At 42.0% G+C, this 26307-nt stretch overlaps 1 long non-coding RNA gene across 1 annotated transcript in view; it reads left to right on the plus strand.

The window, feature by feature from the left end:
* The first annotated feature begins 8797 nt into the window (after positions 1–8797).
* Positions 8798–26307, plus strand: part of LOC132816870 (uncharacterized) — an 87216-nt gene continuing 69706 nt past the window's right edge. Inside the window, exons 1-2 of the long non-coding RNA XR_009644828.1 lie at positions 8798–8885; positions 20686–20799. This is a non-coding gene — a long non-coding RNA (uncharacterized LOC132816870). The remainder of the gene's footprint in view (positions 8886–20685; positions 20800–26307) is intronic.

The raw sequence follows: 26307 nt of genomic DNA on the forward strand, positions 1-26307 counted from the left end.
ATCTGAATACGGGACATAGATTTGATAGACAGATCAAATAGGGGGAAACATTTTCCCTCGTCAATGTTAAGATACGGAGTAACAGTTTCTAACTTCACCTGACAAAAGAACAGTGCTCCGAAAGCTTGTGATTTCAAATCAACCTGTTGGACTATAGCCTGGTGTCATGTGATTTTTTCACCTTGTCCACCCAGTCCAACACTGGCACCTCCACATCCTGCTGCTGTGAGGCAGCAGTGCTAACCACTGAGCCACCATGCTGCCACAGCCTTTCAACCCATTATGTCCATTCTAATCATCAAACAATCGTCTGTTCTAACCCTGTTTTCCAACACTTGGCCTTGTAGCCTTGTATGCTATAGCACTTCAATTATTCATTGACGTAACTCTTAAATGCCATGCGGGATCCCTCCTCTGTCTCCCTTCTGGCAGTGAGTTCCAGATACCAACCTCTGGGTGATTTTTGTTGTCCCCTCCAATCCTCTCGGAAACTGCCACTGCTTATCTTAAAATTGGTTCCTTGGTTATTGACTGGGGAAATGTTTCTCCCCTACTTAACTTGTCTATGCCCCTCAGAATGTTGGATACCTCAGTTAGATTCTAATCACTGTCCCCTTCCCTCAACAAGTGAATCAGGTCTACAGCTAACACCATTTCACTACACGCTACACACATCTTTGGAACATCTGGATAATAAGGATACCCAACTCAGACTCCAACCTATCGACTATACTCCACCTTCATCACTATAAGCCCTACGAAGCTAATCTCAAAACTCCGAGACCTAGGTCTCAGCTCTGCTCTGCAACTGGATAAAAAATGAGGTCTGCAGATGCTGGAGATCACAGTTGAAAATGTGTTGCTGGTTAAAGCACAGCAGGTCAGGCAGCATCCAAGGAATAGGAAATTCGACGTTTCATCAGGAATGCAACTGGATCCTCAGCTTCCTGACGCACAGTCAGTCAGTGAAGATAGACAACAGTAACTCCTCCACACTAATCCACAATATCCACCCTACAAGGATGCACACTCAGCCCCCATACTGTACTCCCTGTTCACTCAAGGCTATAGCTACATTTCATGATAACGCCATCGACAAGTTTGCTGATGACACACCTCTGTTCTAAGATGAATATCAAACAATGATGAGTCACGATAGAGGAAGGATCTGTTGTCATGGTGCAATGATAACAATGATATTTCTCTCTCAATGTTAGCAAAACAAATTTAAAAATCACACTTCACCAGGTTATAGTCCAACTGGTTTATTTGGAAGCACTAGATTTCGAAGCACTGCTCCTCCATCAGATGGTTGTCTGTAGCGCTACAAAATCTAGTGCTCCCAAATAAGCTTGTTGGACTATAACCTGGTGTTGTGTGATTTCAAAGTTTGTCCACCCCAGTCCAACACCGGCATTTCCAAATCAGTAAAACAAAAAAACTGATCATTGACTTCAGGACTTGCTGTAAGTCTGAAATCAAATGTAGGCCAGATTGCTTTCTTCAAGGACATCAGTGAACAAGGTATGTTTTTAACAACAATGTCAACCATTAGCTAGCATTTCATCACAAACTTTATTTCTGCTTCCTTTCAAAGGCCACAATCTGCTATGATGGGATTTGAACCCATTCCCTCATTACATTAGCCTGGTAGGTTATGGATTACTCACTAGGATGTGCATGTATTTGGAAAGGTAAGGACTGATTCAGGATAGTCAACATAGCTTTGTGCAGGCAGAGCAGTAGATGTGATCTACATGGACTTCAGTAAGGCGTTTGACAAGGTTCCCCATGGAAGATTGATTAGCAAGGTTAGATCTCACAGAATACAGGGAGAACTAGCCATTTGGATACAGAACTAGCTCAAAGGTAGAAGACAGAGGGTGGTAGTGGAAGTTTGTTTTTCAGACTGGAGGCCTGTGACCAGTGGAGTGCCACAAGGATCGATGCTGGTCCTCTACTTTTCGTCATTTACATAAATGATTTGGATGTGAGCATAAGAGGTACAGTTAGTAAGTTTGAAGATGACACCAAACTTGGAGGTGTCATGGACAGCGAAGAGGGTTACACCAGATTACAACAGAATCTGGACCAGATGGGTCAATGGAATGAAAGGTGGCAAATGGAGTTTAATTCAGATAAATGCAAGGTGCTGCCCTTTGGGAAAGCAAATCTTAGCAGACTTTTACACTTAATGGTAAGTTCCTAGGGAGTGTTGCTGAACAAAGAGACCTTGGAGTGCAGGTTCATAGCTCCTTGAAAGTGGAGTCGCAGGTAGATAGGATAGTGAAGAAGGCATTTGGAATGCTTTTCTTTATTGGTCAGAGTATTGAGTACAGGAGTTGGGAGGTCATGTTGCGGCTGTTCAGGACATTGGTTAGGCCGCTATTGGAATATTGGGTGCAATTCTGGTCTCCTTCCTATTGGAAAGATGTTGTGAAACTTGAAAGGGTTCATAAGCAATGTACAAGGATATTGCCAGAATGTTGCCAGGGTTGGAGGATCCAAGCTACACAGAGAGGCTGAACAGGCTGGGACTGTTTCCCTGGAGTGTTAGAGGCTGAGGGGTGACCTTATAGAGGTTTACAAAATTATGAGGGGCACAGACAGGATAAATAGACAAAGTCTTTTCCCTGGGGTCGGGGAGTCCAGAACTAGAGTGCGTAGGTTTACGGTGAGAGGGGAAAGATATAAAAGAGACCTAAGGGGCAGCTTCTTCATGCAGAGAGTGGTACATGTATGGAATGAAATGCCAGAGGATGTGGTGGAGGCTGGTACAATTGCAACATTTAAAAGGCATTTGGAAGGGTATATGAATAGGAAGGGTTTGGAGGCATATGGGCCGGGTGCTGGCAAGTGGAACTAGATTGGGTTGTGATATCTGGTTGGCATGGATGGGTTGGACCGAAGGGTCTATTTCCATGCTGTACATCTCTATGACTCTATAACTAGAGATATTTCCGCTACACCATTACACGACCTAATGTTATCATAAAGCCCTGTGAGTCTCTTTTCCCATAAGTTAAATATTCAGTTCTCTGATTGAATCTCCTTCCTTCATGCCCTACCATTTCATTTCAGATTGCAAACACGTGCAACAGAAATACAGTTTTTCTCAATATTATCATGGCTTTTATTGGTGAATCACCTTGAATTGGCACTCTCTGGCTGTTGAGTCTTCTGCCAAATGGAACAGCTTCTCCCCTGTTGATTTTGAACTTCCCTCACGTCTCCTCTCCAATGCCTCCTCTTTAAAGAGAACAAGCTCAGCTGCTTTAGTCTACTCTTTGCGATTCCTCACTTCCCATTGAGTTAACTTGGTAGAGACAGACATGCAGACAAAGCAAGGGTTGAGATTAAGGCTAACTTCAGCAAGCACCTCTTTGCACAAGTGATTGTTTTCAAATAATTGAGAAAGAATTTCACACAACCTGCCAGGAAATTACTGCACATTTTTGCAAGACAGATCTTGATAATGGCATATTTCCACATTGGATTACTGCTTCAATTAAGTATTTGTTAAGAGGTGCAGGTAAATAGGCTGCCAAAATTAGTATGGCAGCGTTAGCTGATTGACACAGATTGCAATAACATCTCACACTGCATCTTTAACATAAAACCACCTCCCCATGTCTGTTTTACAGACTTATAGTCAGATATAAGTGGGCACTAAAGTGACTAAAAACAAATACTGAGGTGAATAGATCTGTGTTTTCTCACCAAACTCAGACAGGTAACTTATAAAGTGTTTCACACTTCAAGTGGCCGACCGCCCCAAAATTGCTTCATACTGTTGTATTCAAGTTTTAGCTGAGGAAATGCAGGAGCAAGTTAAAACAAGCAAAACACTGGAGAAATTCAATAGGTCTGACACCATGCGTGGAGAGAGATACCAAGTTAACACGCCAAGTTCTGTGATTGTTCTTCAAAACTTCTGAGGAAGGGTCACAGCACTTGAAACATTAACTCTGTTTTCTCTCCACAGAGGCTGCCAGATCTGCTGAACTTTTCCAGCAATTTCTGTTTCCACTACAGATTTTTGGATGGGAAACAATTGAATTGCTTGACTTTGTTAGAATTAGAGTATCGTTATAAAGTACTTTGTACTGTAATTTGATTGCTTTTAAAAAATATATAAAGGTGCCTGTAAGGTTGGGCAGAGATGCAGGTGTGGGCTGACTTTTTAAAAATCTATACAGTAACATTGTAAAATTTCATTGGTGTACAGCAGTCAGATAAGATTTTATTTTCACAAAATTTAAAATCTTTTGAAACAATGTAAAACCTTTTTCTGCCCAAGTATGAAAAGGAATGTCTTGTTTGAAGGAACTTCAAGTTTGACAAACTGCTGTGATTAGCAGAAAATTGCTACAGTAATGAATTGATCTGGGATAGGGACAGTTTTGCAGCCAATTCTGGCTTTTTAATGATTACTTAAAATACGCACAAACTGAAAGCAGGACCTTGATTTGCATTTAAAAATACTCAATCCTTGGTCCAACAAAGTTCTTCTAGCCTCCAAGGTTGAGATTTGGCCTCAATAGTGCCCCTGTGGGTTTAGATTCTCAGATAGTTAGATAGCATTCCTATGACCCTACTTCTGTAAGTGCAATTGTGGAATAAGTAATGTGCGGGGGACCCAGGTTCGAATCCCATCACAGCAAATTAATTAATTTGAACTCAGTAAAATCTGGACGTAAGAGTCTAATGATGGCCATGAATCCATTGCCCATTGTTGGAAAACCATTTGGTTCACTAATGTCCTTTAGGGAAGGAATCTGCCATCTGTACCCAGGCTGACCTACATGTGACTCCAGGCCCACAACAATGCGGTTGACTCTTAACTGCTCTCTGGGCAATTAGGGATGGGCAGTAAATACTTTCTTGGCCAGCGATGCCTTCATCCATGAATGAATTTTTAAAAAAGTGAATTAGCCACCAATGAATAATTCCTTTGGTCTTTTTTAAATTGGAATGATGGAAGTGAGCATAGAATAGGCAAACCTGTAGACAAAAAGAAGCTGGGAAGGAAAGTGGTGAGAATGATGCAAAGAATCTATAGAGTCATAGAGATGGAAACAGACCCTTCGGTCCAACCCGTCCATGTCGACCAGATATCCCAACCCAATCTAGTCCCACCTGCCAGCACCCTGCCCATATCCCTCCAAACCCTTCCTATTCATATATCCATTCAAATGCCACTTAAATGTTGCAATTGTACCAGCCTCCACAACTTCCATGGCAGCTCATTCCATACATGTACCACCCTCTCTGTGAAAACGTTGCCCCATAAGGGTATGTATGTTGGTAAGAAGAGGAGGAGAGGTGAATATTATTTAAATGGAGAAAGACTGCAGCAAGCTATAGCACAGAGGCAGCCTTCATGTGAAATCATAAAAAGCGTACATATAAATACAGCAGGTAATGGGGAAAGCAAATGGAATATTGGTCTTTATTTGAAGAAACAGTAATTCTGGTATTCTGAAGAACAGTCATATTGGACTCAAAATTATACTTTACAGCCATTCTCATAGTTCTTACACCAAATTTCATACTCTGAAGAAAAACTGCTTCACTCACTGAGCATACCCATCCCCCATGCACTGTCCACAGGTCTAGGAAGATCTGGTTTAACCTGGTGCAGAGTCTTCTGCCCAATAGCAACTCTGCTGGAGTTGTCCCTGGGGCTGTATGAAGGTATGGTCCTGCAATCAATCAGGAACCGGAACAGATTTGTATCTAATGAAGCTGTAGTCTGTTTCTTTAAGCCTGTCTTCAAAGTCTGGACTGTTGTTTCTGCCAGACCATTAGATGATGGATAATTTGGAGCTATCCTTATATGTTGAATACCATTTGACTTTAGAAAAAATGAAAGTTTCCTGCTGATTAACGATGACCTGCTTTCTGTGAACAACAATTCCGGGAATCTGTGTGTTGCGGGTGATTTGTTTTTAGCGCCCAGCCATTTTGAGTAGGGATGCACCATGGATAAGAACATTGAGCCCATGAAAGGACTGGCTCAACCAGTCTAACCAAGTTTACCCAGCCATTCTCATGAATGTGGGGGAGCTGCTGGCAGTAATTTTTGCCCTTGTTAGCACAGTGTGCACTGTCCCGTCCCCCTCTCCCCCCAACCAATCCTGGGTTCCAGACATATCTTCTTGCCAATGTCTTCATTTTGCAAACCCTTGGATGACCTGGATGGAGTACAGCCAGCAACTGGTGGCAACCTTTGCTCCATAATAATACGCCATCCTCTCCGGGTCCAAAGAAGATTCAATTTCTGTCCTGACAGCCCTTTTGTCCTCCCATCACTTCCAGTTATTTCAGTTTTGCCATCTTCCTGCGTCCAAATTGTCAGTGATATTGTCAGTTGTGACTGGAAGTGTGTTCAGAAACTTTAAAGCCATTACAGACTCTTCCAGTGGTGGTACCATCTGTGATGTATCTGCCAGTGGGAGGTGCATCAATGCATCTGTATTTGTTACTTGGCCTCCTGGATGGTGTTCCAACTTGTAATTATGAGCACTTATTATTAGAGCCCATCGCTGACTGTAGCCTGAAACTATGGGCAGCATTGCCTTATCATCTTTAAGTACACCTAGCAAGGGCTTGTGGTCCATTATTATAACATCACAACTGTGGAGGTATTGGTGGAACTTGCTGACTCCAAATGTGACTGACAAGCCTTCCTTCTCTACCTGAGCATATTTACACCTGCATTAGTCAAAGTCCTGGATGTATATCCAATTGAGCGTTTCTATCCATTGGGCCACCCATGAGCGTCAATGCTGTATAGGAGGCAGCGCATGTCAACACCAGATCTCACTTGGATCTTAGAGGATGAAAGCTGTTTCTTCACTTCCTTGAAGACCATGGCTTGGTTACATGACCATTCCCAAGGCTGACCCTTTTTTAAGAGTTGATGTAAAGGTGCCAGGATGGAGGCCAGGTTATGTAGGAACCTTCAGTAATAGTTCACCAACCCAAGGACCAAGACCTGTCCTGTCCACCCATATTGACACTATGGTTAAGAAAGCACAACCACACCTCTATGTCCTAATGGGCTAAGGAAATTTGGTATGTCTGTAAAGACTTTTACCAATTCTTATAGATGCACTGTGGAGAGCATTCTACCCAGTTGCATCACTGTATGGTATGGCAACTATTCTGCTCAGACCATAAGAAACTACGGAGAGTGGTGAACACAGCCCAGTCTATGGTGCAAACCAGTGTTCCACCCGTTGACTTCATCTATACATAGATGAAGTCTATGTATAGATGAAGTCAATGTATAGATTGCGAAGGCAATCAACATCATCAAAGACTTCTCCCACCCTGGTAATGATCTCTTCTGACATCATCAGTCAGGCAGAAGATACAAAAACTTCAACACAGGTACCAATAGATTCAAGAACAACTTTTTCTATGTGATTGTTAGACTTCTGAATGGACCTCTCCAATTTTTAATCTGATGTTGATCTCACGCTTCGTGCACCTTCTCTACCGCTGTAACATTGTATTCCTTGTCTGTTCCTAAAGAAGGGCTTATGCCCGAAACATCGATTCTCCTGCTTCTTGGATGCTGCCTGACCTGCTGTGCTTTTCCAGCAACATATTTTTCTGTTCTATTACCCTAACACACTTTGTATTGTGCCCATACTACATGCAAAACAAAACTTTTCACTGTACCTAGGTACATGTGACAATAATAAATCAAATTAAAAAGGGAAGACCTGAACTCTTGTATAGAATGGGAGCCAGGGCTCCTTTGATTGCACTCACTTTATCTTCCAACAGGAATAACTGGTCTTGTCAACTCTGTAGACCAACTAGGTCACTTGGAACATATATTTTTCCCTTCAAAGGTGAAACATCTAAGGACTATTTCCAAGTTCTCTCAATGCTCCTTATTGATCTTCCCTGTTTTTAGCACATCACCTTGATAAATGGTGACCTAGGATAGACCTCTTCATCATCTGCTGAAAAATTGTACAGGCTAAGGGCAGCATGGTGGCTCAGTGGCTAGCACTGCTGCTTCACGGTGCCAGGGAACCAGGTTCACTTCCAGCCTTGGGCGACTGTCTGTGTGAAGTTTGCACGTGCATCTTGTGTCTGTATGGGTTTCCTCCCACAGTCCAAAGATGTGTGGGTCAGGTGGACTAGCCATGCTAAATTGTCCATAGTGTTAGGTGCATTAGTCAAAGTAAAATGGGTCTGGGTGGGTTGCTCTTTGGAGAGTCGATGTGGACTTGTTGGGCCAAATGGCCTGTTTCCATACTGTAGGGAATCTAATCTAATGATATCCCAAATGGCAATCTTGTATATTGGTGTAAACCCTTATGAGTAGTAACTGTAGCATTCTTCTGGGAATCCTCATCGAACAGAAATTGCAAGGACTGAAGGACTACATCCAACTTCATGAAGGACAGCCCCACTGCCAGTTTTGCATATACATCCTCTATCAAGTGATCAGGTATTTATCCAGCTGCAAAAAGTGTTTACCATTTCTTTAAAATTCCCATAAAGGCAAACCGACCTATCCGGTTTCACAAGGAGGACTAATCAGATACCTCCCTGAAAGGGACAGCGAACATAGAGGCAATGAGTCAGCTGATTCTGTGTTTTTTTAACATTTTGTAGAGAAAAAAACAAAACAATATTTAAAACAACTGGTTAATGGAAACCACATAAACAGAGGAAATCTACACTGTTTAGATTCATAAAGGAAGTAGAGATAGAAAGCAAGCGAGATAAAGAAAAAGTGGGTCAGTGACACATCCCTTGAAAGAAAAACATTGAACTTTGGAAAGAATATATATCAAAACTAGCACGGGGGAAAGGAAGACTTTACTGGAGGAGAGGGAGCTGATTCAGGAATAAGGGTGAGGAATTCCAACTCTAATCTCTGCTTTCTATTCCATTGTTTATTAATAGTAAAAGAGTAAGGTTAATATAATTAAAGTTACAACAAGTAAAAATACTTTTATTCACTGATGGGACATGGGCATCACTGGCTAGACAGCATTGATTGCTGGGGGTGAGCTGCCTTCCTCAACTGCTGCTGTCCACGCACTGTAGGTTAACCCTCAACAATCTTCAGGAGGGAAATCCAGGACTTTGTCCCAGCAACACTGAGTGGCTTGGAGGGAATTTCCAGGTGGTGGTGTTCCCTTGTATCTGATTAGATTTTTTAGATTAGATTACTTACAGTGTGGAAACAGGCCCTTCAGCCCAACAAGTCAACACCGACCCGCTGAAGCCCACCCACCCAGACCCATTCCCCTACACCTAAAGCAATTTAACATGGCCAATTCACCTGAACTGCATATTTCTTTTGGACTGCGGGAGGAAACCAGGGCACCCGGAGGAAACCCACGCAGACACGGGAAGAACCTGCAAACTCCACACAGACAGTCGCCCGAAGCAGGAATTGAACCCGGGTCTCTGGCGTTGTGAGGCAGCAGTGCTAACCACTGTGCCACCGTGCCGCCCTGCTGTCTGCTGTCCCTTGTCTTTCTAGATAGAAGGGTTCATGAGTTTGGAAGGTGCTGTCTGAGGATCTTTGGTGAATTTCTGAACTGCATTTTGTAGATAATGAACTCTGCTGCTTCTGATCAGTGGCGGAGGGAATGGATCCTTGTGGATGTGGAGTCAGTCAAGTGTCCTGGATGATGTCAAGCTTCCTGAGTGTTGTTGGCACTGCACTCTAACAGACAAATGTGGGATATTCCATCACACTTCTGACTTGTGCCTTGCAGATGGTGGACAGATTCTGGGAGTCAGGAGATGAGTTACTCATCACTTGTCACAGGTTGCTAACCTTCTTGAAGCAATTATGTTTACATGGCAAGTACAGTTGAGCTTCTGGTCAATAGCAATCCCCATATTAATAGTGGGGAATTCAGTGATAATAAGACCATTGAATATCAAGGGAAAACGGTTAGATTGCATCTTATTGGAGATGGTCATTGTTTGGCATTTGTGTAGCGTGAATCTTACTTGCCACTTGTCAGCCCAAGCCTGGATATTGTCTCGATGTTGTTACGTTTGAACATGGACTGCTTCAGTATCTGAGGAGTTGCAAATGATGCTGAACACTGTGCAATCATCAGCTAGCGTCCTCAGTTCTGACCTTATGATGGAGAGAAGGTTATTGATGAAGTAACTGAAGGTGGTTGGGCCTAGTACACAACCCTGAGGAACTCCTGCAGAGATGTCCTGAAGCTTAGATACTGACCTCCAACAACAACCATCTTCTTTTGTACCAGGTATGACTCCAACTAGTGGAGAATTTGCCCCCGTCATTTCCTGTTCTGTTCGGGTTCCTTGATGTCACATTCCATCAAATATAACATTGATCCCATGGACTGTCACTTTCACCTCACCTCTGCAATTCAACTCTTTTGTGTGTGTTTGTTTCAAAGTTGTAAGTCAATATATTAAATTCAATAAATACCTGGAATTAAGAGTCTAATGATGACAGTGAATAGTAGCCCGAAACGTCGAATTTCCTGTTCCTTGGATACTGCCTGACCTGCTGTGCCTTAACCAGCCACACATTTTCAGCTGATGACAGTGAATCCATTGTAAATTGTCAGAAAAACCCATCTGGTTCAATAACTTCATTTAGCGAAGGAAAATGTCATCCTAACCAAGTCTGGCCTGCATGTGACTCCAGACCCACAGCAATGTGGTTGCTGTTTAACTGCCCTCTGGAGTGGGCAATAAATACTGGCCACTCATCCCATAAATGAATTGACAAAAAAAAAGTTTGATTTGTTACAGGAAAAGTTTATGTAACAAAATTGCTGGAATTCTTTTGAGAAGGAAACAGGGAGCACCGATGAGGGAAGGGCTCACATCGTCTTCATGGATTTCCAAAAGGGTTTTGATGCAGTGCCACACAACAGAAATGTGAGAATGCTAATAATCTGCGAAATAAACAGTGCCATAGCAACACTGATACAACATTGGCTAAGGGACAGGAAGCAGGGTGGAGTGGCCAATAGAGATGTTTAAGGCTGGAAAGAGATTTGTAGTGGAGTTCTTCACATGTCAAAACTGGAATACTTGCTTTTCCTGACATACATGGATGATCCAGATCTCTTGCAGGGAACAGTCTCAAACATTTTTGGATGATACGAAATTTGGGAGAATTGTGAACTGTTTGAATAACAGTGTGGAAAGTCAAAAAACATAGATGCATTCATGAAGCATAAGAACATTCCAGCAGGAGTAGGTCATTCAACCTTTGAGCCTGGTCAATGGGATCATGGCCAATCTGTGTCCTAATTCCATAAACCTGCCTTTGGTCCTATTCCCTTGCTTTGCTTAACAAACAAACTATTTACCTCAGATTTAATATTTAAACCAATCTAATATTAACTGCCATTTGTGGAAGAGAGTTTCAAATCCTTATTGCTCTTTTTGTGTTGAAGTGCTTCCTAACATCGCTCCTGAATGGTCTGGCCCTAATTCTCAGACTATGTCAACTAGGTGAAAGTGGGTACTGCAGATCCTAGAGATTACAGTCAAGATTAGAGTAGAGCTGTGAAAGCATAGCAGGTCAAGCAGCATCCGAGGAGCAGGAAAATTGACATTTCGAGCAAAAGCCCTTCATCGGCCATTCCTGATGAAGGGTTTTTGCCCAAAACGTTGATTTTCCTGCTCCTCTGGTACTGCCTGACCTGTTGTGCTTTTCCAGCACTACTCTAATCTAGACTGTCAGACTATGTCCCCTAGTTCTAGAAACCCCAACCAGTGGGATTGTTCACCTTTATGTCTTTTCCAATTAAAATCTTAAAAAATTCTATCAGATCACCTCTAAACCATCTAAATTCTACAGAAAACGATGCTAATTTGTGTTATCTGTCCTCATAACTTAACTCCAGAAGTCCAGACATCATTCTTGTAAACCCTCTTTCTACTCCCTCCAAAACCAATATATTCTACCTAAGATGTAATACCCAGATCTGCTCAAAGTATTCCAAGTAAGATCTAACCAGAGTTTTATATTGCTATACTCTGGTCGGTTCAATGTAAAAGCCAACATTCCGTTAGCGTCCTTGATCACCTTCTGCAGCTGTTTGTGATATCTACGCACTTGAACTGCTAAGTCTCTTTGGTAAAGTAGGTGGATAGGTGGCAGATGAAGTTCAATGTGGGGAAGTGTGAGGTGATGCATTTTAGTACAAAGAGTGGGCACTATTAATGAAAGTGGGTGTGTGAGAGAAGAGAGACCTGGGTGTCCATGCAATGAGAGATATTAAGACACAAGTTAGACCTCAACTATTTCTTTTTAAATTTATTCATGGGATGTGGCATCACTAATTTCCTCGATGGTAGTTACGTGTCAACAGTTCCTTCCTGACAGCAGTTTCCTTCCTTAACTGGTATTAGTGGTGTTTCTTTTCCTGATAATCAACTATGGTTTCACAGTCATTATCAGACTCTTAGAGTCATAGAGTCATAGGGATGTACAGCATGGAAACAAGCCCTTTGGTACAACTCCTTCATGCCAACCAGATATCCCAACCTAATCGAGTCCCAATTGCCAGCACTTGGCCCATATCCCTCAAAGCCCTTCCTTTTCACATAGATATTCATCTAGGTGCCTTTTAAATGCTGTAATTGTACTAACCTCCACCACTTCCTCTGGCATACACAAACCATACACACACCAGCCTATGTGTGAAAAAGTTGCCCCTTAGGCCTCTTTTATAATTCCTCCCCCCCACCACACACACACACACCGCCTCACCCTAAACCTATGCCCTCCAGGGAAAAGACATTGTTTATCTATCCTATCCATGCTCCTCATGATTTATAAACCTCAATAATGTCACCCCTTAGCCTCTGATGCTCCAGGGAAAACAGCCCCAGATTATTCCTATAGCCTATGGCACAAATCCTCCAATCCTGGCAACATTCTTTTAAACCTTTTCTGAACCCTTTCAAGTTTCACAACATCATTCTTATAGCAGGGAGACCAGAATTGCATGCAATATCCCAAAAGTGGCCTAACCGATGTCCTGTACAGCTGCAACATGACCTCCAACTCTTATACTCAATGCTCTGACCAATAAAGGAAACATACCAAACGCCTTTTTCACTATCCTATCTACCTATGACTCTACATTCAAGGAAGTGTGAACCTGCACTCCAAGGTCTCTTTGTTCAGCAATACTCCCCAGGACCTTACCATTAACGTCTTAACTCCAAATATCGATTGATTTCAAATTCCCTCATCTGCTCACCGCACATTTTGAACCGAGGTCCCAGGATGTTACCAGGGTCTCTGGATTAATAGCCTAGTCATGATGCTGCTAGGCCATTACTTCACCCAACTGTATTGTCTACAGTTCTGTGTGCTTTATCATAGAAGGGATAGAGTCTGTAGGACCGTAACAGCCCATGACAGGGGACAAACACTCAGGAGGCAAGCAAGATTCAGGCAAGTAGCAGTCATTTATTCAAACAACAAATGGTTAATCTAGGGAGTGAGCCAAAGACTTTCTCAGAATCTGGCCTTGATGTGAGAACCCAGTCACTCTCTTCAAAAAGGCTCAGATCAGAAGATAGATCAATGATGCACTCCAATTTTTACAGTGAAATATAGCATTTTTACGCATTCTGTTTTATAATAATCATATAGAGTATGATCACTGTGTCCTATCCCCTTATTCCTTACACCCAATGAGTGAAACATCTAACCAATGATAGGCATTCCTATAGAAAGCCTCAGATTCCCATGCTCTTATGATGATTGTAATCTCCAGACCTTGTGATCTTTCAATACATCCTATTAATTAACATTCCAAAGTTACTGGTTATACTATTTCGGGTCTGTCCCAGACTTGCTTATTTCTAAGAGTATCAGGGGCTGAGGGGTGACTGTATAGAGGTTTTCAAAATCATGAGGGGCAAGGACAGGCTACACAGAAAAGGTGTTTTTCCTGGGGTGTGGGGAGTCCAGAAGTAGAGGGCAAAGGTTTAGGGTGAGAGGGGAAAGATATAAATGAGACCTAGGGAGCAACCTTTTTAGACAGAGGGTGGTGCGTGTATGGAATGACCTGCCAGAGGAAGTGGTGGAGGCTGGTACAATTACAGCATTTAAAAGGCATCTGAATGGGTATATGAATAGAAAGGTTTTTGAGGGATATGGGTCATTCCTGATGAAGGGCTTTTGCCTGAAATCCGGATTTTTCCTGCTTCTCGATGCTGCCTGACCTGCGGTGCTTTTTCAGCACCACTCTAATCTTGACTCTGATCTCCAGCACCTGCAGTACCCACTTCTGCTTAAAGGCATATGGGCCAAGTGCTGGCAAATAGAACTAAATTAAGTTAGGATGTCTGGTCATCATAGACGAGTTGGACCAAAGGGTCTGATTGATGTGCTGTATATCTCTATGACTCTGTGACTCTATGACTGTTTAAATTCTGCTATTCATTGTATTCCATTTGCTATCTCTATCAAACTCTGTTATTCTTCTTTTAATTTCCACTGTCCCAACTACATATATAAATACAAAGGATTGTTGGTTTTAACTAACTGCTGTAAGATCTGCAATATTAATTTCTGTTGTAAAGTTAGTTATAAAGTGTAAGGTTATACAGCTAATTGTACTGTTAGCACTTCATAAATAATAAGCTGCAAACAATCTATATCATTCAGAATTGGCCAGGCATCTTTTCAGAGAAAAGGAAAGCATTTCCTGAGACTAATTAGCTTTTCCTTAATGCTTCAATTATACTTTGGTTATACACGTAACTACATGTACGTTGAAATCTGTTGCCATGATTATCTGGAAAATCTTTTACTTAGAACCTATTTCTTAATATTGTGAATGATTTCAAAGAAGTTAAAAATCTCACAACACCAGGTTATAGTCCAACAGGTTTATTTGGAAGCACTAGCTTTCAGAGTGCTGCTCCTTCATCTTGTGGTTGTGGAGTATAAAATTGTAAGACACAGAATTTATAGCAAAAGTTACAGTGTGATGTAACTGAAATTATATATTGAAAAAAGACCTGGATTGTTTGTTGACTCTGTCATTGTTTAGAATGAACATGTTGGTTTCAGTTCTTTCATATATAAATCGCAGAACATTTAAAAGTTACATTCTCAAGTGAACTTTAACAGTTGGTGTCATGTTGGCCCAGATAATGTATTTAAGGCGTGAGATGCCCTGTGTGAGACTGTCTGTACCAGAATTCTGAAGGAGCAGCACTCCAAAAGCTCGTGCTTCCAAATAAACCTGTTGGACTATAACCTGGTGTTGTGTGATTTTTAACTTTGTACACCCAAATCTAATAAATGAAAACTTCAAAAAAACAACTAATTATCACAAAATAACTTTAGTTGTTGTTTTCATAGCCGCTTAATGAATTGGCTGACTGCCTTATGGAGATTTACACCCTTTGTTCTAACTGACACTGTACAGCTAATGAGATGACATCTTTTCATTAATGAGGTCAGAATTGATCACTTGTCATATTTTAATGAACTTGTGTCTATCCCTAGATATCCTCTTATCAAACTTTCTTGGACACTTACTTGTAAAGCCTCCTGTTCACCTTGGAGTACTGTTGGTCAAAGGCACCATTATGTTTCACTTAAATTTTGGAGTACACTGTTGAATTCTACTTATCCCTTGTCTGCCATTTTGTTTCTTAGCACCTCTTGAATTGAATTGAATTGATTGTCAACCATTTTGTGTCTTTCAAACATGGGGTGCCATTACAGGATCATAAAGTCAAACTGCACGGAAACGGACCCTTTGTTCCAATAGTCCATGCCAACCATTAACTAATCCCACCTACCTGCGATTGGCCCATTATCCCTCCAAACCTTTCATACTTATGTACTTATCAACGCATTGGAGAGAATGCAGAAACAGGTTATAAGAATTGTTCAGGGCTGAGACATGTATGTTATGAGCAAAAATTGGAGAAGTTAGGACTATCTTCCTTGATGATGACAAAGCTATTTTGAGGATATTTGATAGAAGTCCTCAAAAGTGTGAGAGCTCTGGTCAGTGTGGATTGAGAGAAACTGGTCCCATTCAGAAATAGAATGAGAAGCAGAGGGCACAATTTTCTAAACTGTTTCATAAAAGAATCAAATACGACATGAGAGAAACCTTTTTCAGGTAGTGAGTAATTACGGTATAGAATGCACTGCTTTTAATGAGGTGGAGACAGGTACAATTGAAGCATTTGTGAGAACATGAGATGAACATTCAAATAGAAATGCTGTCCAGGGTTATGAGGAAAGTCAGGAGATGGGCCTTAAATTAAGGTGCTCAGACAGCCAGTGTGGACACAGCAAGTTGAAAGACTTCCTTCTGCAACTTAAAATGACTGTGTTTGAGGAAGACCAATGATGCACAGAGACACCAAGAAGAAGTTGCAGATTTATATTGTACTTTGCTCAAAAACTGCATGAATCCATGTAAAATTCTGTTAATTTGTTTTTTTTAGATTAGAATCAGTCTAAACATTTTGGCACAGACAGCAGCACACAGGGAGCTAACACCTTCAACACTCATTATCTGGACTGACACCAATTGTTAAAGTTAACCTGAGAATGTAACTTTTCAAAAAAAGTTTTGTGATTTACATATGAAAGAAGTGAAATTAACATGGTCATTCTAACAGATGAGAGACATAACAAGCAACCAAGGTATTTTTCAATGTATAATTTCAGTTACATCACACTGTAAACTTTTGCTATAAATTCTGTGTCTTACAGTTGTGTATTCCACAAACCACCTGATAAAGGAACAGCACTCTGAAAGCTAGTGCTTCTAAATAAACCTGTTGGACTATAACCTGGTATTGTGTGATTTTTAACCAAGAAGTAGAAACGACATACAAAGTAAATAGCAGAGACTAAAAGAGAATGAGAAATGTACACCTTCCTCTACCATCTTACGTCTCCTTTCTCCCAAAACACATAAAACCTTTGATCAATCTTTTAGCTATCTGCCTGAGAGTGATCTCATTTAGCTCAATGTCAAGTGCAACTATGGAATTCCTTGGAATTCATGTTAAAAGCACTGAACAGAGACAGGGTATTATCTGATTGGAACATTGCTAGCCTCAGTGGGGATTCCACAAGGCAGCTGTCTCAGGGCATTTCAGGGAATTGAAGTCTGGTGAAACAGCCTATCGCAGACCTGACTTAACTCAACTGACTCAGAGGCCACCTGACATCTGCAACGTCTTTAAAAACAACTTTTAAGTAACTTCACATGTCTCAATATTTTTGAAGGAACAGTCTTCAGATGGTGCTTGTCCAATGATGGCACATTTATATATTTCAGGGAAATTCAAAGAACCAAACTTCAGAAATTGAGCAAGTCTGGATCTGCATCTTCTTTCCAAGATTCTCTGCAGCAGAGCTGTTTGATCATGTTCCTGTGCGCTTTCTTTGCATTTGAGACAATGTCAGGCCAGCCACTGTCACAAACATGCTTATTCTTGTACAGTATATGTAGTAAGTCTACAGAGCAGAACGCATTGTACTGTACAGAGTTCCACTCCTCACGAGAGCTAGTATACATTGCTTACCTTTGACAGTACACCCCTCTCCCTAAGATTCCTCCAGCAATTGTAAAACCATCAAAATTTGTGCTGGAGGTGAGAGTTGGCATCCTGTTGTATTGGGATCTTTTTTCTAAAATTTGCTCATGGGATGCAGACATCACTGGCTTGACCAGGGGACAGTTAAGAGCCAACAACATTACTATTGATCTTGAGTCACATGTAGGCCAGACTATGATAAGGACAGCAGATTTCCTTGCTTAAAGGCCATTAGTGAACCTAATTGACAATCAGCAATGGTTACGAGGTGGCCATTGGCATAACTTCTTATTATAAATTTTTATTGAAATCAAATTTCCCCAGCTGTCAAGATGCATTTCAAAACTGTGTTCCACAGCATTAACTTGGGTGTCTGGATTACTGCTCCAGTCACATTACCACTATCTCAATGTTTACCTGGCTCAATGAGTTGAAACAATACTGTTTAATCCTAAAACTCAAATTTACAGTTCAATTTAATTCGGTACAGTATGTGATATTCTGATATCTTTCCTTATATATATAATACAAGTTGTATTTATAGAGTTGAGGTTGAGAAATGATGGTGTAGTAAATAGCAGCTAATAGTGGTGGACAAGTAATCCTGAGACTCATAGAATCAGAGAATCCCTACAGTGTGGAAGCAGGCCATTCAGCCCATCGAGTGCACACCGCCCCTCTGAAGAGCACCCCACCCAGACCCACCCCCTTGCCCTAATTCTGCAACCCTGCATTTCCCATGGTCAATCCACCTTGCCTGCACATCCCTGAACACTATGGGCAATTTAGCATGGCCAATCCACCTCAACTGGACATGTTTGGAGTTATTCCGTGCTTTGGTGGCATGGGTTTGAATCCCTGCTGTAAACAATGGAATATGAATTTAACGAATCAGTTCTATAATCTGTGTGCCAGATTCAGGCATCTTTACAAATTTCAGTTCAAGGAACAAAATCGGAAACTGATGGGGAATCTCAGCAGGTCTGGCGGCACCTATGGCGAGAAAGCAGAGTTAACATTTCAGGTCCAGTGACCCTTTTTCCGAACTGATTGTAGCTAGGAAAAGGTTGGCATGTATGCAGGAGATGGGGTGGGGTAGGGGGAGGTAGGGGTGGTGAAGGAGTAAATGACAGGTGGAAATGGAACCTTGAGGGAGAAAACAAGAGTTGGACAGACAAAATAATAGAAAGGTATGTTGCCAAGATGAGGAGAAGAAGATTAGAGGTATGTTCTTGTGAAGTATAAACCTGTTGAGCTGAATGGTCTAGACTGTTGTTCTTTTTAATATGCAATTGTGACCACAGTAAACTAATGCTCCTCAGAGTAATGGTTGCACATAGGACACATCTCCAACAGATGTCCAGCATGACCTGGTTGAGCTTACATGTGACTCTAGACACATAGCAAAGTGGTTGACTGTGAAATGGCCAAGCAAACTGCTCAGGTGGTCAGAGGAGGACAACAAATGGTGGCATTACCAACAATGTGCAGGTCCCTTGAAAGAATCAAGCGTGAGAAAAAAAGGTCTGCATGTCTTCAATGCACACTTGGAAGCTAATGTCATGGGTTTGGATGATGCAGCCAAGGGGCAGCTGGTAGTTGCCAATCAGGAGCTGGTTAAGGAGCCTCAAGATCCTAGAGACTTGAGATGGGAAGAGAAGCCATTACAGTTGATTGTCTGGTGGTGACTGGACACTTAAGAACAAAATGTGGTGGGTGTTGCCCTTCCCACCTGAATAATGGGGGATACTTGTTGGAGAAATGTCTTATGTCCAACTATTAATTCTGAAGAGGCATAGTTTATGCTATCACATATTAATAAGAATAATAGCACAGGCTATTCAGCTCAGCAGATTTATACTTCACAAGAACATCCCCCTACACTTCCTCTCACCTTTTCAGCATATTTTTCTATTCCAATCTCAGACCATGTGTTTATCTGTCCTCCCATTAAATTCCTATGATACTCGTTCTGCTTGTGAGTTTCACATTCCACATTCTGGTTGAAGCTTGTCCTGAATCTTTTCTCGGATTTGTTTATAACTATCATCTATTCATGGCCTCCTTTATTCCGATCTCACCTGCAGTTGGAAACTTTGCCTTTTGCGCTTGGTTTCTTTCTGTACTGGCCTTCACTTGACACCAATAACACTCACAATCTTTGGCACTTAATATTGATATAAAAGATAATCTAAATGAGACTTTGTGGTTGTTTTCCCTCAGTCTTTGTAATATCCTGCCTTGCATGACTTGGCCCTCCATCAGGCTTTTCAATATCCTTTTACGACAATTTTTGCGGTGAACTATCAACATTGTTGTTGTACAGATTAAATTTACAAATTATGAAGGAGTTTCACTGGATAAACATAGGGAAGACTGCTTAAATATCAGGCACAAGTGAGGACTGCAGATGCTGGAAACCAGAGTTTAGATCAGAGTGGGTGTGGTGGGGGGGGGAATGCAGTTTGAGTGGGGCTGGGGGGAAGGCAGCAAAGAGTACAATAGGTGAATGTGGGTGGGGATGGAGGTCAGGGGGAGGGTGGAGCCCTCCTCGGGTGGTGAGGGAGTGGCGGTGGAGGAGGCCCAGGTCCTGCATGTCCTTGGCAGAGTGGGAGGGCGAGTTGAAATGGTGGGCCGCAGGGCGGTAGGGTTGATTGGTGCGGATGTCCTGGAGATGTTCCCTGAAGCGCTCTGCGAGGAGGGTCCAGTCTCCCCAATGTAGAGGAGACCGCATCGGGAGCAACGGATACAATAAATGATATTGGTGGATGTGCAGGTGAAACTTTGATGGATGTGGAAGGCTCTTTTGGGGCCTTGGATGGAGGTGAGGGAGGAGGTATGGGCACAGGTTTTGTAATTCCTGCGTTGGCAGGGGAGGGTGCCAGGATGGGTTGTTGGGGGGGGGCGTGGACCTGACCAGGTAGTCCCGGAGGGAACAGTCTTTGCGGAAAGGAGTGGGGTGGGAAATACACCCCTGGTGGTGGGGTCCGTTTGGAGGTGGTGGAAATGTCAGTGGATGATACAGTTAATGTGAAGGTTTCAAGAGAAAGGAATAGAACATTATGCCAGCTAGTTCTTTTTATTATTCATTCACAGGATACTGGTGTCACTGGCTGGACCAGAATTTATTGCCCATCCCTAATTGCTCAGAGGGACGTTTAAGAATCAACTATATTCCTATAGGTTTGGAGTCACATGGAGCCAGACCAGGTAAGGATGACAGTTTCCTTCCCAAATAGACATGAATGACATGGATTGTTTTTTTTTTGGAACCAACAATGGCTTACTTCTCGTCATTAGACCCTTAATATCAGATTTTTAATTGAGTCCAAAAATCTACAATGGTGGGATGTGAATCCAAAAACTCAGCACGTTATCTTGATTAATAGTCTAGTAATTATACCACTAGGCCATCATCTCCTCAAGACTGAGAGGAGTTGAGTGACAGAGGTCTATTTGGAGCTGAAACACTGAGGACATCTGATGGTATAATGTTATTTTCATTGGATAAGTAATCCAGAGTCCCACATTAACATCCTGGGAACATGCGCCTAAATGCCACCAGCACCAGTGGTGAAAACTGAATTCACCAGACCTGTAACTAAGGAAAACCCAAGTTTAATCGTAACCGTTGCTGAGTATCTTAAAAGCCCAGTTGGCTCTTGGGGACAGAAATCTATCATCCTTCTTCAGTCTGGCTAAATGTGACTCTGGACCCACAGCAATGTGGTTGACATTGCCCTCTGACATAGCCAAGAGACCCGATTAGCCCAAGGGAAATTAGGGAAGAGCAACAAATGCCTGTCTTGTTAGTGGTGCCCATGTCCCATGTAAGAACAAAGGGCTAGTGAAAAGAACAGTTAGAGCAAATGGCTTGTTGCAAATTCAACATAATGATGAAGCAGCTTTGCCTAACTTTCTGCAACTAAAAAAAAAGCGTTGTTGACATTTTTCAGTTGAAAGTTGAGCTGAGGTATAAATAAATATGTCAGGACACAAATGATGCATGACACATACATCACCATTGCTGAAATCAAACCTTTCTCATTAGTGGAAGCATTTATCACATTATGGCTGGTCTTGACACATCCTCTATATATTTTAAACCTGTTGACTGGGAAAGGAATTGAAAGAAGGATGAAGTGGTTAGCGCTTTAACCATATGCCCTTCTCTGATAACACTTATTTACAATCTTCCAGCAGTCAAATATGAATTTCATAGGAATTGAATTGAACTCCATGACATGATCATTAACCTTCAGTGAACCCACTGACAATTTTACTCTCTTAAGGAGTGCAATTGCTCTAGAACTATAAATTTAATGACTCATTAATGGGACCAATGAAGACCTTAATAGAAATTAATAATAACACATAATGAAACTGAAATTGGGGAAAAGCAGTCTTTTAAACCAAGAACTAAAAATGGTTTTAGACCTTGAGAAGGAACAAGAAAGGGATATATTTAACCTGAGAACCCAACCACCTGACAAAGGAGCAGTGCTCCGATAGCTAGTGCTTCCAAATAAACCTGTTGGACTCTAACCTAGTGTCATGTGATTTTTAACTTTAACCTGAGAATTCATCTATGATGAGTACCTAGAAAGAAAGAAGAACATTTACTTACGTTTCATAGACTATGAAAAAACATTTGATCAAACATATCACCAATAATTAATAGGCATGTTGCTGAAATCTATTGCTGGAGATGTTCCCTGAAGCGCTCTGCGAGGAGACTTCAGTCTCCCCAGTGTAGAGGAGACCGCATCAGGAGCAACAGATACAATAAATGATATTGGTGGATGTGCAGGTGAAACTTTGATGGATGTGGAATATATGAGATTTGTCCAGAGCCCAAGTGGCACACATCAGGCTAAACAATGGACAATCAGATTAGTTACAGATAAGGCAAGACAGCAGTCCAGTTAGGTTATGTACTGTCATCAGAATAATTTAAACTGGACAGAGAACAAATATTCAGACTAGTTGCACTTCTGGGGTAATAATTATAACACAGACTTGTGCAATATGATGAACTCCCATTGTTGCTTCTTGTGGTAGATGAGCTATCTGCTAGATTTGCTGCCACCATCCTTTACCCAGTCAGCATCTACAGGGTCAAGTCAAGGCAATGTTGTTGGGCAGCATGGTGACTCAGTGGTTACCACTGCTGCCTCACAGTGACAGTGAGCTGTCTTCGATTCCAACCTCAGGGAGAGCTCTTTGTGGAGTTTGCACATTCTCTCCATGGGTTTTCTCCACAAGCTCTGGTTTCCTTTCACAATCCAAAGAATGGCTGTGGCAAATGCAGGGATCAGGTGGGATGTTCTTCAGTGTGAATTGAATGGACTGCTTCACACAGTAGCAATTCTGTGAAATTCATTTGTGAGTCTAATGAGAAGAGGTTTTCATCTTAGATTAGATTAGATTAGATTAGATTAGATTAGATTAGATTACTTACAGTGTGGAAACAGGCCCTTCGGCCCAACAAGTCCACACCGACCCGCCGAAGCGCAACCCACCCATACCCCTACATATACCCCTTACCTAACTCTATGGGCAATTTAGCATGGCCAATTCACCTGACCCGCACATCTTTGTGACTGTGGGAGGAAACCGGAGCACCCGGAGGAAACCCACGCAGACACGGGGAGAACGTGCAAACTCCACACAGTCAGTTGCCTGAGGTGGGAATTGAACCCAGGTCCCTGGTGCTGTGAGGCAGCAGTGCTAACCACTGTGCCACTAAACAAGATGTGATGTGTTACATATTAATGAGCTACAACTTACATTAATCTGATAAATGTTGTTATGGAGACTGTGGGGAAATGTTAGGTCTCAGTCTATGAAGGTCCTAAGCTGTCTGTCCTGCAAGTCTGCATGACGTTATTATATTGTTCCTCCCTTCAAGACACCTTCCTCAGCATTAACCCTTTCAAGCCTTCCCACCCTTGGGACTCCACAGGGCTATATGTAGGATCTGAAGAAGGCCTACATATATCATAGCTCAAGTAAAATATGGCTTGAGTGTGAATACCAAAAACAAGAGCAGTGGGAAAAGGAATACATCAGAAGAAACTTGATTGACAATGAAGATGATGTTGTCATTCTGGAACAAGTAGATAATTTGCTTACTTAGGACAAAAGATTACAAAAAGAATGATAGTTGCAGTGCCAAATTAGAAGCATGGCAGAATCTGTTATAAGTAATTTTGTGAAATGTTAACAGCAGGAAAACTCATAAAATCTCATAACATGCTAAATTTTTAGGTGCATAAAGAACTGGTTGAGCAACAGGAGACAGAGAGTGGAAGTGAGTTACTCAAAATGGAGAAAGGTAACATGTGGTATTCCACAAGGTCCAGTGCTGGGGCCACTGTTGTTTGTAATATACACAATTGATCTGGAAGAGGGCATTGTTAGTTTGATCAGTACATTTTCAGATGACTCGAAGATTGGTGAAGTAGCAGAAAGCATAGGGGACTGTCAAAGAATACAGGAGAATAGAGATAGACTGGACAGTTGGATGGAGAAATGGCAGATGGGGTTCAATCCAGGCAAATGTGAGATGATGCACTCTGGGAAGTCCAATTCAAGAACGAACTACACTGTAAACAGAAGCACCTTGGGAAAAGTTGATTAGCAGAGAGATCAGGGAGTTCAGGTCCATTGTAACCTGAAGGTGGCTGCACAGGTGGCTAGAGTGGTCAAGAAGACATATAATATGCTTACCTTCATCAGACGAGGTATTGAGTATAAGAGCTGGCAGGTCATGTTAAAATTGTACAAGACTTTAGTTCGGCCGCATTTAGAATATTGTGTACAGTTTTGGTCGCCAAATTACCAAAAGGATCTGGATATTTTGAATAGGGTGCAAAAAAGTTTTACAAGGGTATTGTCTGGTATGGAAGGTGCTTGCTATGAAGAGAGGTTGAGTAGGTTAGGATTGTTTTCATTAGAAAAAAGAAGATTGAGGGGGGACCTAATTGAGGTTTACAAAATCATGAAGGGTATAGACAGGGTAGATAGAAATAAGCTTTTTTCCCAGGGTGAGGGATCAATAACGAGAGGTCACACATTCAAGGTGAGAGGTGAAAAGTTTAAGGGGGATACACATGGAAAGTACTTTACACAGAGGGTGGTAGGTGCCTGGAACGCGTTGCCAGCAGAAGTAGTAGGGACAGGCATGGTTGATTCATTTATGGTCCGTCTGGACAGAAGCATGAGTAGGTGGGGAGCAGAGGGATACAGATGCTTAGGAATTGGGCGATAGCTTTAGACAGTGGGTTTGGACTGGCTCAGGCTTGGACGGAAAAGGGCCTGTTCCTGGGCTGTAAATTTTCTTTGTTCTTCTTTGTTCTGGCCCTGTCCTTGAAAGTCTCAGAAACCTAGACAATAAATAAAAATCTGTGAAAGTCAATAAGTCTTTTAAATGCAGATGCTAAGATACATGCTAAAACATTCCATTTACTGATCATAAAACAAAGTTTTAGAGGTGCTTCAAATTGCAAGAGCAAAAAAGAACTCTTAAAAAGTGATAACCTGGCAAGAAAATGTCAGGAAGGATGTGATTGTAATGGAGGGAGTGCAGAGGAGATTCACCAGGATGCTGCCTGGGATGAGGTATTTCAGCTCGGAGAGAGGCTGGATAAGCTCAAGCTGTTTTGTTTGAAGCAGAGAAGGTTGGGGGAAGACCTAATAGAGGTGAATGAGAGGGGCATGGACGGGGTGAATAGAAAGCGTTATCTCCCTTAGTTAAAGGATCAATAACAATAAGGTGCAATTTTAAGGTGAAAGGCAAAAGATTTAGAGGGGATTAGGTAAAAAAATAACTTTTCATCCACAGAGTGAAGAGGGTTTGCAATGCACTGCCTGCTGATAGCTGAGGTGGGAAACCTCACAACTTTTAAAAAATATTTGGATGACCCACTTGAAGCGTCATAACATTCAAGGCTATGGGCCTGGTGCAAGAAAGTGGGACTTGTTTAAGGCACCATATAATTTTGGCAGTTTCTTCATTTCCCCTCCCCCGAGCTTACCCCAGTTCCAATCTTCCACCTCAGCACTGTCCCCATGACATGTCCTACCATCTGCCAATCTCCCCTCCCACCTATCCGCTCCACCCTCCTCTCTGACCGATCACCTCCATCCCCACCCCCATTCACCTATTGTACTCTTTGCTACCTTCTTCCCCCCCCCCCCAACCCCCGCCACCCCGCATTTATCTCTCCACCCTGGAAGCACCCTGCTTCTATTCCTGATGAAGAGCTTTTGCCTGAAATGTCGATTCTCCTGCTCCTCAGATACTGCCTGACCTGCTGTGCTTTTCCAGCACCACTATGCTCTAAATTCTGGTTTCCATCATCTGCAGTCCTCACTTTTGCCTATATAATTTTGACAGTACAGAGTCAATGGGCCAAAGGGCCTCTTCTGTACTCTATGATTCCATGATTATCTGGATATTGTCCATTTAATCTGAGTTTTGGGCTCAGTGGAGTTGAGAAGAAAAAGGGGATGGCTCAGGCATAGTTGGATGACAGACATCACTCTGTGGTTATAGATGTGCTGCAATTGTGTGACAATTAGATAGGAAGGTGACAATGGTCTGAAGGCAATTTGACTGGACAAATAATCCAGAACCGAGATTGACGTTCTGGGGACACAGCAGATGGTGTGATTGGAATTCAATAAATAGCTAGAATTAACAGCTGCCTCATG

Source organism: Hemiscyllium ocellatum, chromosome 6 (genome assembly GCF_020745735.1).
Source record: "Hemiscyllium ocellatum isolate sHemOce1 chromosome 6, sHemOce1.pat.X.cur, whole genome shotgun sequence".
In the NCBI taxonomy this organism is placed as follows: domain Eukaryota; kingdom Metazoa; phylum Chordata; class Chondrichthyes; order Orectolobiformes; family Hemiscylliidae; genus Hemiscyllium; species Hemiscyllium ocellatum.